At 36.1% G+C, this 13,681-nt stretch overlaps 1 pseudogene; it reads right to left on the reverse strand.

Annotated features, from left to right (window-relative positions):
• Positions 1-215: 215 nt before the first annotated feature.
• On the reverse strand, positions 216-12,462 carry LOC100975225 (bifunctional phosphoribosylaminoimidazole carboxylase/phosphoribosylaminoimidazole succinocarboxamide synthetase-like; annotated as a pseudogene).
• Between the last annotated feature and the right edge of the window lie 1,219 nt (positions 12,463-13,681).

A 13,681-nucleotide genomic window follows, 5' to 3' on the forward strand; every position in this document is an offset into this window, starting at 1 on the left:
ATATCACATTCTTTCCTGAGTATTCACCTTGGGTCTTTTCCTCTGGGTGAGCTTGAACTGGTCAACATGCTTGTTGAAATGGTGCCCAGAATAGCATGGATTATTTCAGAGATGATATGAAAAGGGAATATGCTTGGGGATTATTAGTTCCTGGGAAAGAAGCATTATTAATGTAGCTAACATGGAAGTTTCTGTTTAAAGATATATCATGTTACTCATTTTCAACTTATGAACAACTAAAGGTACAGAGATTTTTCACTTCATTTATTAACACGACAGAGTTTTCCTATTCCATGCTTGTAAAATTGATTTTTTAAAATTTTTTAGGATAAAAAGTGACATATGTTCACTAAATGAAAGTTGAAAATGTGAAAAAATGAAAAAAAAACCCATCATCCATAAAAATAGGTGTATTTTCTCAGCAATGTTTGCTCTCCATGATTTAAAAAAATACAATCATGATTATAAAATTGAACATACTAATTCAAAAATTATTTTTTTCTGATAGAAGTAATATACAATATTACTAATAGTCGAAAAAAATTAAATACGGGAAAATATAAAGAAGACAGCTTTTACCACAAATGATATTGAGTATTTCTGCCTGTGTTTATTTGCCATCTGCGTATCTTCTTTGGTGCAATGTCTAATAAAATGTTTTGAACATCTTAAAAATCAAATTATTCATTTTATTATTGAGTGTTGTTGTTGTTGTTACATAGCCAAGTAAGATTCGCTAAATCTTCATTTGGCATGGCAAAGGTAACTCTACTGTTTCCATGGAAAATTGCTCTAAAAACCAACAGAGAAGGTCTCAGAAAAGTCCCCTTTCCGTGGGTCCAACAGTGTTCCTCTACCTTGTTTTCTACCCAATCTCAACTTTTCTTTAAAAGAAAATCAAAACTTATCTATAGATATACATGTAAATAGAAATCACTTTCTGAAATACTAATTGAAAATTCAGAACTATACCCTTAGAATTTTGTGAAGACCACAGAGTGAATGAGAATTATATTGCTCTTATCACCTAAAATATAGCCAGTTTTACTTTCTAAAACTTATGGATTGACATACAGAAGGTCAGGTAATAACTCTAGAGCTTTATAATAGAACATTATTAGCATTTATAAAAGATATTTCTTTAATTATATTATCACCTAACAGTGACCATACAGTGAACAGGAGAGTAATTTGAAAATGTCCTTATAGTAACTTCTCTGCTTATAAGGAGATATTAATAAATATGAACAGATATTCTACATACCTATGGATCTGGAAAAGCATTTATTCACTAATACGTTGTATTTGTGTTCTCTAATTTAGCATCATCTTTTCATCTTGCTTGATTTTCCTGCAGCTAAACATTTGTAGTTCCCCCCTAAAAAAAGCAATGACAATCTTTCTTATAAATTACGTTCTCTGATTTCCTTGTCAACCTGCTTCAAGAAAATCCATGTGTTCAGAATGCTTGCTCACAGTCTGCCCCACAGCAAATGGTTGTTTAACCCAAATATCTGTGCAGCAAACTGAGCTGATCCTTCTGGAGAAAGGGTGGTTGAGCAGCTGAGACCACTGGGTAGTCGAGGAGAAGACCACACATCCTGAGCTCCCCAGTCTGCTTGAGCGGAGGACAGCTGATAACTGGATATGCAGTGTTCCCAGACGTCACTGGTCCCAAACCATTTCTTCTGCCTGCCACTGCCACAAACACAGTGGGAATGCCATCCCCTTCACACTCACCTTTAATCCTCAGAGTTTTATCTGGTCCTTTATGCACAGATGTTACTTGAAGTTCTCAGGAAATGCCAAGATTTCCACAGGCCTTCTTGATTTTTTCACAGTGGCCAAGATCAGAAGTAGAGCCTACCAATACTGCCATCCCGCACAGACTTTCTAATTTCAAAAGCAACTCTTCTCTCTCTGCAACCCACTCTAAGTTTTTCTTTAACCATCTTGAGCCCTTCAGAAGTTACTTCTTTGAGGTCCTGATGAGGCTGTTTGTCTTTCTGTTGGCTTCCATCTACTGATGGGCAGAGTCTCCAGGAATCATTATCAATAACATCAGCAAGAACAATTTCTTTAGGGGTTACATCAACCAAATTTGATCGTCATATCAACCAGTGTACAGTTCTGGGGCAACCAAGATTTCTCCAGTATTTCAAAAAAGAGCCTATGTAGTATATGACATGATATCCACTTCAGTTTAGCCTATGAGAAGTTCACCAAAGCAAAATTTTAGAGCAGTTAGCTGTTCCTCAGATGACTGTGGGTCATTACTGGCATCATCCTTGAAAAACATCTCCACTTTAGGTGGGTAAAACTTATATCCTTCCTTGTCATCAGGATTTCTTTTGAAAAAAGAATCAGTTGCTATTCTTCTGCAAACCCATTCAGTTGGAATCATTTCACACTCGGGAGCAGCAAAAGCTGTCTGTTTCCCCACATTTTCTGGTGAAAGCAGTTTTGACACTTGCTTCCTGTAACAACTGAAAAACACAACTGGTAATTTTATTTGAGATTGCAGCTTTTACCTTTTACTTCCGGGTGATTCTTTCTTTCTTTTTTGTTTTTTTTGAGGCAGAGTCTCGCTCTGTCGCCCAGGCTGGAGTGCAGTGGCACGAGTGAAGTAGCACGATCTCAGCTCACTGCAAGCCCCGCCTCCCGGGTTAACGCCATTCTCCTGGCTCAGCCTCCCCAGTAGCTGGGACTACAGGCGCCCGCCACCATGCCCAGCTAATTTTTTGTATTTTTAGTAGAGACGGGGCTTCACTGTGTTAGCCAGGGTGGTCTCTCCTCACCGCATGATCCGCCCGCCTCGGCCTCCCAAAGTGCTGGGATTACAGGCGTGAGCCACTGCGCCTGGCCCAGGTGATTCTTTCTAACTGCATTTCCTGCTGTTATCTGGTCCTTGAACTGCAGGAGGATTTTTTCTGGACTATCTAATAATTTATGGACTTTGTTTTACCCTCATTCAGTTTTTTACCAATACTTAGTACCTCAGCTGTTGCCAATATCCTGAGTGGGCTGAAGGTTGTGACGCCACTGGGAAGAGAGGCAGAAATCTCGGATACAGGTTCTTCATCAGAAATGCCTTTTGCAAATATTTTCTCCTGGTGTACAACTTGTCTTCTAAGGTTCTGAACAGTGTCTTACAAGAGCAGAAGTTCTTAACTTTGATGAATCACTATCAATTTTATCTTCATGATTGAGATTAGATTTCATATCTAATAAGTCTTTGTTTAATCCAAGGTATCAATTTGTGGTCTTATGATTTCTTCTGAATTTTTATTTTTTCTTACACTTCAGTTTATGATTCATTTTTATTTAATTTTTACATATGGTGTGAGGTATGGGTCAAGGTTTTAAAAATTTTGCAAATGGATGTTCAATTTTTTCAGACCATCTGTAAAAAAAATTCTATTTTCTCCACTGAGTTTTCTTTGTACCTTTATCAAATATTAATTGATAATTTATATGTGAGTCTTTATCTGGACTTTGTTTGTTTGGTTACAGTGATTTATGTGTCTGTCCTTTCACCAATATGACATTGTTTTGATTAATGTAGCTTTATACTTTAATCTTGATCTATACATCTTGATTAATGTGTCTTGAAATGAAATAATTAAGTCCTTGGGCTTTGTTCTTTTCAAAATTATATCAGCTCTTGTAATTCCTTTGCTTTTTTTCCATATAAATTTTAGAATTAACTTGTCAATTTCTCCAAAAAGAATATTGCTGGGATTTTTTGTAAGGTTGCATGGAATCTATGGAAGGTTAATTTATGATTAACATTAATAAATTAATATAACAATGTTGAGACTTGCAAATCTTGAATAACGAACATCTCATATTTGTTTAGGCCTTTGATTTCTTTCACTGGCATTTTGGAGTTTTCAATATGCAGATTGTACACTTGTACAAACATATTTTGTTAAATTTATACCAAAGTGTTTCTTATTTTTCTTATTATTATAATAGCACTAATTGAAAATTTTCAGTTTCTATTGGTAGTATATAGAATGTAGACAGAAATGTGATTTTGTGTATTAAATTTACATTGGCCTTCTAACTATTGACCTTGCTAAATTTACTAATTAGTTCTAATACCTTTCTTGTAGATTCTTACAATTTTCTAAACATACAATCATGTCATCTGCAAAGAGAAACATTTTTACTTCTTCTAATCTGTAGGTCTTTTTTTTTTTTTTTTTTTTAATTTCTTCCCTTATTGCACTTAGAATTTTCAGTGTGTCTAAAAAGAGTGGTAAGAATGGACTTCTCGTCCTTATTCCTGATCTTAGGGGCAAAGCATTTGGTCTTTTAGCATTAACTCTGATGTTAGCAGCCCATTTTGTAGATACTCTCCCTCAGTTTGAGGAAGTTCCTTTCTATTATTAATTGCTGAGAATTTTTGTTATGGTTGGATTTCAAATTTTGTCCAATGATTTTCTGCATCTTTTGAGATGAGCAATGTTTTTCTTCTTTTGTCTACTGATGTGGTGAACTAATTTAATTAACTTTTGAATGCTTAACTATCTTTTCACCATGAAATAAACCTTACTTGGTAATGATATATTATCTTTTTTTACATATTGTTGGATTGTTAAGTGTTGCATTCGATTGAATATTTTCATATCTATGCTGTGAGGGATATTTCGTCTGTAGTTTTCTTATAATGTCTTTGTTTTTAATATCAGGTAATGCTGAGTTTATAAAATGAGCTGGGTGTCATTCCCTCCCCTTTTATCTTATGGAAAAAATTGTGTATAATTATATTACATTTTTCTGAAATGTTAGGAAAAACGTGTTAGTACAGCCATCTGGACTTGAAGATTTTTCTTTGAGAATTTTAAACCACAAATTCAATTTCTTTAATGTATAGTAGCTTATTCAAGATAGCTATTTCTTCTTCAGTGAGTTTTGCTGCTGTGTCATGTATGACACATGTATGATTTATTTTTATGTTATAAATGACTAGGAAGGATCTGAAATAATTTTCTAACCTTCATTCCTAAAATTGAAAATTTGTGTCCTCTCTCTTTTTATCTTGGCCAATATGGCTAGTCACTATTAATTTATGGACTTTTTTCAAAGGAACAACTCTTTGGTCATTGGTTCTCTCTTTGCTTCTCTTTCACTGTTTTTCCAGTTCATTGTTTTCTTCTGATATTTTTATTTCCTGGAAATTTTGGGTGGATTCCTGAGAATCAATATTGTAGGCCATTGTTTTTTTTAAAAACACTGTGACCTATAATAACAAATAGTTTTTATATCATATTTCATTATGTGCTCAAAAAGCCCATTTACATATAATTAAAATGAACTTTCACAAAACAACACTCAGCCATATTACATGTGATAAAGTATTTTTTTCAATTCAATTCTATTTTGTTCCAGCCTGGATGAATTCTCTTTTGTTAACAAGAAGCTGATCACAACCTGCTAAACTACCTTCACAGACTACTAATTGTTAGTGACCTGCGGTTTGAAAAGCATTGCTGAACATGATTCTGATAACAAATCATGTATACAATGCTTGTGAGACCCTCTACTATTTCTTTGTTCCTTTTATTGGTACATAGTGTTTTGCACATTTATGGGGGTACATGTGAGCATTTTTAATGTGCATCGAACATGTAAGATCAAGTCAGGGTATTTGGGGTAGCCATCATATTGAGTATTTGTCATTTCTGCATGTTGGTAACATTTCAAGTTCTTTCTTCTAGCTACTTTGAAATATACAGTATGTTGTTGTTAACTATAGTCACCCTAGTCTGCTATTGAAAATTAGAACTTATTTCCTCTATCTAACTGTAAGTTTGTGCTTCTTCATGAACCTCTTTTCCTTTCTCCCTCCGCCCACTCTCACACCCTCCCAAACTCTGGTGTCATATCTACCCGTCTATTGTCTACCTCCAGAAGATCAAGGTTTTTAGTTCCTACATATGAGTAAGAACATGTGGTATTTGTCTTTCTGTGCCTGGATTATTTCACCTGACATAATGACCTTTATTTCCATCCATGTTGCTGCAGATGACATGATTTCATTCTTTCTTATGAACAAATAGTATTTCATTGTGTATATATACCACATTTTCTTTATCCATTCACCCACTGATGAACACTTAGATTGAGTCCATACCTTTGCGATTGTTAAGTATTCCCTTTTCTATACATCCTTGCCAGCATCTGTTTTTATTTATTTATTTTTTGTCTTTTTAGGAATAACCATTCTCATTAGGATGAGATAATATCTCATCATGGTTATGATTTGCATTTCTCTGATGATTAGAGAGGTTGAGCATTTTTTAATATGCTTGTTGGCTTTTGTGTGTCTTCCTTTGAAAATTGTCTATTCATGTCATTTGCCCACTTTTTAATTGAATTATTTGTTTTTTTTTTTTTATCATTGAGTTGTTTGTATTCCTTGCATATTCTGGATATTAGTCCCTGGTTGGATGAATAGTTTGCAACTACTTCCTCCCATTCAACAGTTTGTCTCTTCACTTTGTTAATTGTTTCTTTCACTGTGCAAAAACTTTTTTAGTTTACTATAGTGCTATTTGTCTATTTTTGTTTTAGTTTTCTCTGCTTTTGAGGTCTCAGCCATAAAATCTTTGCCTAAACAAATATCCTGGAGTGTTTTCCCTTTGTTTTCTTCTAGTGGTTTTATAGTTTAAGGTCTTACTTTTAAGTTTTTGATCCATTTTGAATTGATTTTTATATAAGGTGGAAGATAAGGGTCCAGTTTCATTCTTCTGCATGTGAATATCCCATTTTTTTCAGGACTATTTATTAAAGAAGGTATCCTTTCCTCAGTGTATGTTCTGGGCACCTTTGTTGAAAGTCTGTTGGCTGTAAATATGTAGAGTTATTTTTGGGTTTTCTATTCTCTTCCATTGGTTTCTGTGTCTATTTCTATATCAATACCATGCTTTTTGGTTACTATAACCTTGTACTATATTTTGAAGTCAAGTAGTGTGATGCCTTCTGCTTTGTACTTTTTGCTCAGGATTGTTTTGGTTATACTGGCTCTTTTTTTATTCCATATGAATTTTAGAATTTTGTTTTCTATTTCTGTAAAAAATGACATTGGTATTTTGATAAGGATTTTATTGAATCTGGATATTTCATTGGTCATTTTGACAATATTGATTCTTCTGATCCATGAGCATGGGATGTCTCTTTGTTTATGTCTTCTTTAATTCATTTTATCAGTGTTTTACAGTTTTTCTTGTAGAGATCTTTTACCTGCTTGGTTAAATTTATTCTTAGGTATTTTTTTTTGGTAGCAATTGTAAATGGGATTGTCTTCTTGATTTCTCTTTTGGCTCTTTTATTATTGGTTATAGAAATGCTACTGATTTTTATATGTTGATTTTATATTTTTCAACTTTATTGAATTTGCTTATCTTTTTTAGGTGGAATCTTTTTTTTCTAAATATAAGATTATTTCATGTGCAAAGAGAGACAATTTGACTCCCTCTTTTCCAATTTGAATGCCTTTTATTTTTTACTCTTGTCTGATTTCTCTGTCTAGGGGAAATAGTATTTTTAGCATTATGTTGAATAGGAGTAGTGAAAGTGAGCATCCTTGTCTTGTTCTAGTTCTTAGAGAAAAGGTTTTCAACTTTTCGCCATTCAGTATGATGTTGGCTGTGGGTTTGTCATATATATGGCCTTTATTATTTTGAGGTATGTTCCCTCTATACCTAGTTCGTTGAGAGTTTTTATAATGAAATGATGTTGAATTTTATCAAATGCCTTTTCTGCATCTATTGAAATGATCATATAGTTTTTGCCCTTCATTCTGTTCATGTGATGTGTCACATTTATTCATTTGCATATGTTAAACCATCCTTGTATCCCTGGGATGAAACCCACTTGCTCATGGGGTACTATCTTTTTGACATGCTGTTAAATTCATTTTACTAGTATTTTGTGGAGAATTTATGTGTCTATGTTCATCAGGGGTATTGGTCTGTAGTTTTCTTTTTGTGTGTGTGTACTTGTCTGGTTTTGGTATCAGGGCAATGCTCACCTCCTAGAGTAAGTTAGGGAGAATTCCACGTTGTTTGATTTTTTGGAATAGTTTGAGGAGGATTGATATTAGTTCTTTATAGAATTTGAAAGTGAGTCCATCTGGTCCTGCGCTTTTCTTTGTTGGGAGTCTTTTTATTGCTGATTTAATGTCACTACTCATTATTGGTTTGTTCAAGTTTTCTATCTTTTCCTGATTCAATCTTGGTAGTTTGTATGTTTCCAGGAATGTATCTATTTTATCTAGGCTTTCCAGTTTATTAGTGTATAGTTACTCATAATAATCTCTGATGATCTTTTATGTTTCTTTGGTATCAGCTGTAATGTGTCCTTTTTTATTTCTAATTTTGTTATTTAGTCCTTCTCTCTTATTTTCTTGGTTAGTCTAGCTACAGGTTTGTCAGTTGTGTTTATCTTTCTGAGGAACTTTTTGTTTTAATGATCCTTGTCTTTTAGTCTCTATTTTATTTAGTTCTCATCCTATCTTTATTGCTTCTTTTCTTCTGCTAATTTTGGGTTTGGTTTGTTCTTCCTTTTCTATAATAATTCTTTGAGGTGCATCATTACATTGTTTATTTGAAAACTTTCTACTTCTTTTGATGCAGATGTTTATTGGTATAAATTTCCCTCTTAGTACTGCTTTAGTTGTATTCCACAGATTTTGGCATCATGTGTTTCCATTTTTATTTGTTTCAATAAATGTTTCTATTTCCATTTTTATTTCTTCAGTCAGGACCATGTTGTTTTATTTTTATGTATTTGTATAGCTTCCAAAGTTGTTCTTTGTATTAATTTTTGGTTTTATTCCACTGTTGTATGGGAAAATACTTAATATAATGTCTAGTTTTAAGAATTTGTTGAGACTTCTTCTTTTGTGGCTGAAAATATGATCTATCCTGAAAAATGTTCCACATGCTGAGTAGAAAAAAATGCGTATTCTGCAGTTGTTGAATAATATGTTCTGTAGGTGTGTCTGTTAGGTCCATTTGTTCTATAGTCCAGTTAAATTCAATATTTTTTAGTTGATTTTACATCTAGATGATCTGTCTAACGCTTAGAGTGGGGTGTTGAAGTCCCTCACTGTTGTTGTACTGGAATTTATCTCTCTCTTTAGTATTGGGGGAGCCAACCCCTGATAATTCATCATAGGTTCTTTTCTATTTTCCCTAAGTGTCGGCTGGTCTGAGAAATAAAGGGAAAGAGTACAAAAGAGAGAAATTTTAAAGCTGGGTGTCAGAGGGAGACATCACATGTCGGCAGGTTCCGTGATGCCCCCTGAGCGGTAAAACCAGCAAGTTTTTATTAGCAATTTTCAAAGGGGAAGGAGTGTACAAATAGGGTGTGGGTCACAGAGATCACATGCTTTAAGGGCAACAAAAGATCACAAGGCAGATGAGCAGGGCAAGATCACAAGTTCAGGGCAAAACTAGAATCACTAATTAACTTCCATGTCCTGCTGTGCACGCATTGTCACTGATAAACATCTTAACAGGGTTCAAGAGCAGAGAACTTGTCTAACTAGAATTTGCCAGACTGGAATTTCCTAATCCTAGCAAGCCTGGGGGCGTTGCAGGAGACTAGGGCGTGTTTCCTCCCTATCTACATCTGCATAAGGCAGACACCCCCAGAACGGCCATTTTAGAGGCCCCCCCTGGAAATGCATTCTTTTCCCAGGGCTGTTAATTATTAATTCAGTGATATTTCTCTTACCCGTTTTTGGTAAGGAGAGAAATATGGCTCTGTCCTGCCTGGGCCACAGGCAGCCAGACTTTAAGGTTATCTCCCTATTTCCCTGAAAATCACTGTTATCCTGTTCTTAAGGTGCCCAGATTGCATATTGTTCAAACACACATGCTCTACAAACAATTTGTGTAGTTAAAGCAATCATCACAGGTCCTGAGGCGACATACATCCCCAGCTTACAAAGATGATGGGATTAAGAGATTAAAGACAAGACAGGCATAGGAAATCACAAGAGTTTTGATTGGGGAAGTGATAAATGTCCATGAAATCTTCACAATTTATGTTCAGAGATTGTAGTAAAGACAGGCTTAAGAAATTATAAAAGTATTAACTTGGGGAACTAATAAATGTCCATGAAGTCTTTACAATTTATGTTCTTCTGCCATGGCTTCAGCCAGTCCCTCCATTCGGGGTCCCTGACTTCCCACAACACTTTAGATCTAGTAATATATGCTTTATGAATCTGGGTACCGCAATGCTAGGTGCATGTATATTTAAAATTATTATATCTTCTTACTGAATCGATCTGTTTATCATTATATAATGACCTTCTTTGCCTTTTCTTACTATTTTTGACTTAAAGTCTCTTTTATCTGATATAAGTAAATCAACTTCTGCTCACATTTGGTTTAGGTTTGCATGGTATATCTTTTTCAATCCTTTTTCTTTCAGTCTATGTGTGTCTTTACAAGTAAAATGTGTTTCTTGTAGGCAGCACATAGTTGGATCATATATACTTCTTTTAATCAATTAAGCCGGTCTGTATCTTTTAAGTGGAGAATTTAATCAATTTACATTTAAGGTTATTATTGATATGCGAAGTTGTTTTTTTTTTTTTTTTTTTTTTTGACAAGAGTCTCACTCTGTTGCCCAGGCTGGAGTGAAGTAGCATGATATCGGCTCACTGCAACCTTCGCCTCCCAGGTTCAAGTGATTCTCCTGCCTCAGCCACCCAAGTAGCTTGGATTACAGGCACGTGCCACCACGCCTGGCTAGTTTTTGTATTTTTTTTTAGTAGAGATAGGGTTTCACCATGTTGGCCAGACTGGTCTCAAACTCCTGACTTCAGGTGATCTGCCCGCCTCAGCCTCCCAAAGTGCTAGGATTACAGGCATGAGCTACCACACCCGGCCATATGTGAAGTTTTGTTTCTGTCATATTGTTCATTGTTTTCTGGTTGTTTTGTATATTCTTCATTCCTTTCTTTTTCTTTTATTGTTTGTCATTGTGGTTTGGTAGTTTTCTATGGTGGTACCGTGTGAGTTCTTTCTCTTCCTCGTTTGTGTGTTTGTTTTACCAGTGAGTTTTATACTTCGTTGTGTTGTTGTGATGGTAAATGCTGTCTTTTTCTTCCAGGTTTAGGACTGCCTTGAGCATTTCTTGGAGGACCAGTTAAGTGGTGATGAATTTTCTCAGCTTTTGCTTCTTTGGGAAAGACTTTTTTATTTCTCCTTCATTTATGAAGGATAATTTGCTGGAAATAGATCCTTTGTTGGCAATATTTTTTTTTTTCTTAGCCCTTTGAATATATCATCTCATTCTTTCCTGGCAGAAAGGCTTCTACTGAGAAATTCACTGTTAGTCTGATGGGGGTTCCTTTAAAGGTGACTATATGTTTTTTCTTGCTGTTTTTAGAATTCTTTCTGTGTATTTTACTGTAGACATTTTGACTGTAATGTTTCATGAAAACTTTTTTGCATTGTATCTGTTTGGGGATCTCAGAGCCTGTTGTATCTAGATGCCTTAATCTCTTGCTAGATTTGGGAAGTTGTTATGTATTGTTATGTTGAATACGTTTTCTAATCCTTTTGTTCTCTCTCTGCCTTCTGAGACCCCAGTAATTCAAAATTTGGCCACTTTATGGTGTTTCATATACTATGAAGAATTTGCTTATTCTTTTTTCTGTATTTTTGTTGGGCTGTGTTATTTCAATAGACTTGCTTTCAAGTTCTGAGATTCTTTCTTCTGCTTGATCTAGTCTATTTTTGTTGAAGCTTTTGAATATATTTTGTATTTCATTAAATGAATTCTTCAGTTTATGAATTTCTGGTTGGCTATTTTTTTATTCTCTCTATCTTTGGCAAATTACTCATTCATATCCTGAATTGTTTTTCTGATTTCTTTGTAATTTTTCAGAAATTTCTTGTATTCCACTGAGCTTCTTTAATATTCAAATTTTGAATTCTTTTCCCATGATTTCATTCATTTGTTTTTTATTGTAATCTGTCGCTGGAGAGTTATTCTGTTCCTTTGGAGGTGTATATTTCCTTGATTTTTCATGTTTCTTGTGTTCTTACATTGATATTGACATACCTGAAATAATATTAGTTTCTTCCAACTTGTTGAATTTGCTTTTATAAGGGAAAACTTTCTTGAAGATGTATCTATGGTGTTTGTTGGGTAGAACGTTTTGGGTTTGATTCTGGGTGCATGCAGTAGTGTAGCTTTCAACAGCATCAGTGGTATCTGTGATCTCCTTGGTGGCTTAGGGTACAGCTGGAAACTGTAGTGAAGTTCTGCTGGGGACTGGGAAGCCAAGTAGGCCAGTTTTCCAGCACCATTGGTACCAGTGTTGGGCTGAGCATGCCTGTTCTTGGGCACCGGGGGGCAGTGTAAACTGGCACTAGTATTAGTGGGTACAGTCAGGCTAACCCTTGGGCCTTCTGGAAGCTTACTCATATGCTGGTAGTGGCAACTTTGAGCAAGGTGGGTGGCAGGATCTTGGACCTCTAGGCAACCAGTATGGCATGGGCAAAGGTAGAGTCAGTGGCAGAACAATCCTCTGGGTCTTGAGAAGTATGTGCTGGTGTTGGTGGTGGCTGCAATGGGCTGCGTGGGCCAGTCTTTAGGCTTGCAGGCGGCACATGCAGATAAGTGCCAGTTGTGGTATTCTCATTTTGGTGAGTAGGCCCCTGGGAGGAGTGTTTAGGTTCCGATGGTGGTGAACCGAGTTGGGAAATCCCCTGGCCCCTAGACTATGTGCTCTTTTATGGAAAGGGGGTAAATCTGGGTCAGAAGAGCTTGTCCTCAGGCCTCCAGTGGCGTGTGGAGGAGCCACCCAAGGTACAAAGGGGTTGGGTGATCCGCAGGCCACTGGTGGAATGCTTGCATTGGGGGAAGAAACAACTGTGCTGTTATCCTGCCACTGGGGAGGGTAGTTCTGCCTTCATTGGCAACAGCATAGGCCAATGGATAGGGAATGTGTGCACCACTTGCACCTCAGTCCCAGCAGCACTGCACCTTAGCCCCAGCAGCACTGCACCTTAGCCCCAGCAGCACTGCACCTTAGCCCCAGCAGCACTGCACCTTAGCCCCAGCAGCACTGCACCTTAGTCCCAGCAGCACTGCACCTCAGCCCCAGCAGCACTGCACCTTAGTCCCAGCAGCACTGCACCTTAGCCCCAGGTGTGATAGCCCAGGGTCACTCACGCCTAGATCTTGGGGACACAGCCTGCACTTCTCTTGAGCCCCAGCTCCAGCACTGCTGGACTCCAAGACAGCATATAGTTTGTTGGGCCTCTACTATTTCTTGATCCATGACATTGATAAAAATTAAAAACAAGTTGGATAGGACACATGGTCTAGACTCACAGCATATTCCAAGAAATCTCTCACCAGGTTCAAACAAAGTCATTAATTTCTTCATTAATTCAACAAATATTGAGCCATTACCTATGTGCCAGGTATCAATTTAGATACTGGGGATATAGCAGTGAACAGCACAGATAAAGTATTTAATCTATGAAATTTCTATTTTAGTGGGTAAAAACAGTCAATAAACAAAATATACAAATAAATATGTCAAGTGACGATAAGTGCCATGAAGAGAAAGAAAGTAGGATAAAGAGAGACATGGGAATGCCACACTATTTTATTTGGGATGGTTAATGACTATTTC

Source organism: Pan paniscus, chromosome 6 (assembly GCF_029289425.2).
Source record: "Pan paniscus chromosome 6, NHGRI_mPanPan1-v2.0_pri, whole genome shotgun sequence".
NCBI classification, from domain to species: Eukaryota; Metazoa; Chordata; class Mammalia; order Primates; family Hominidae; genus Pan; species Pan paniscus.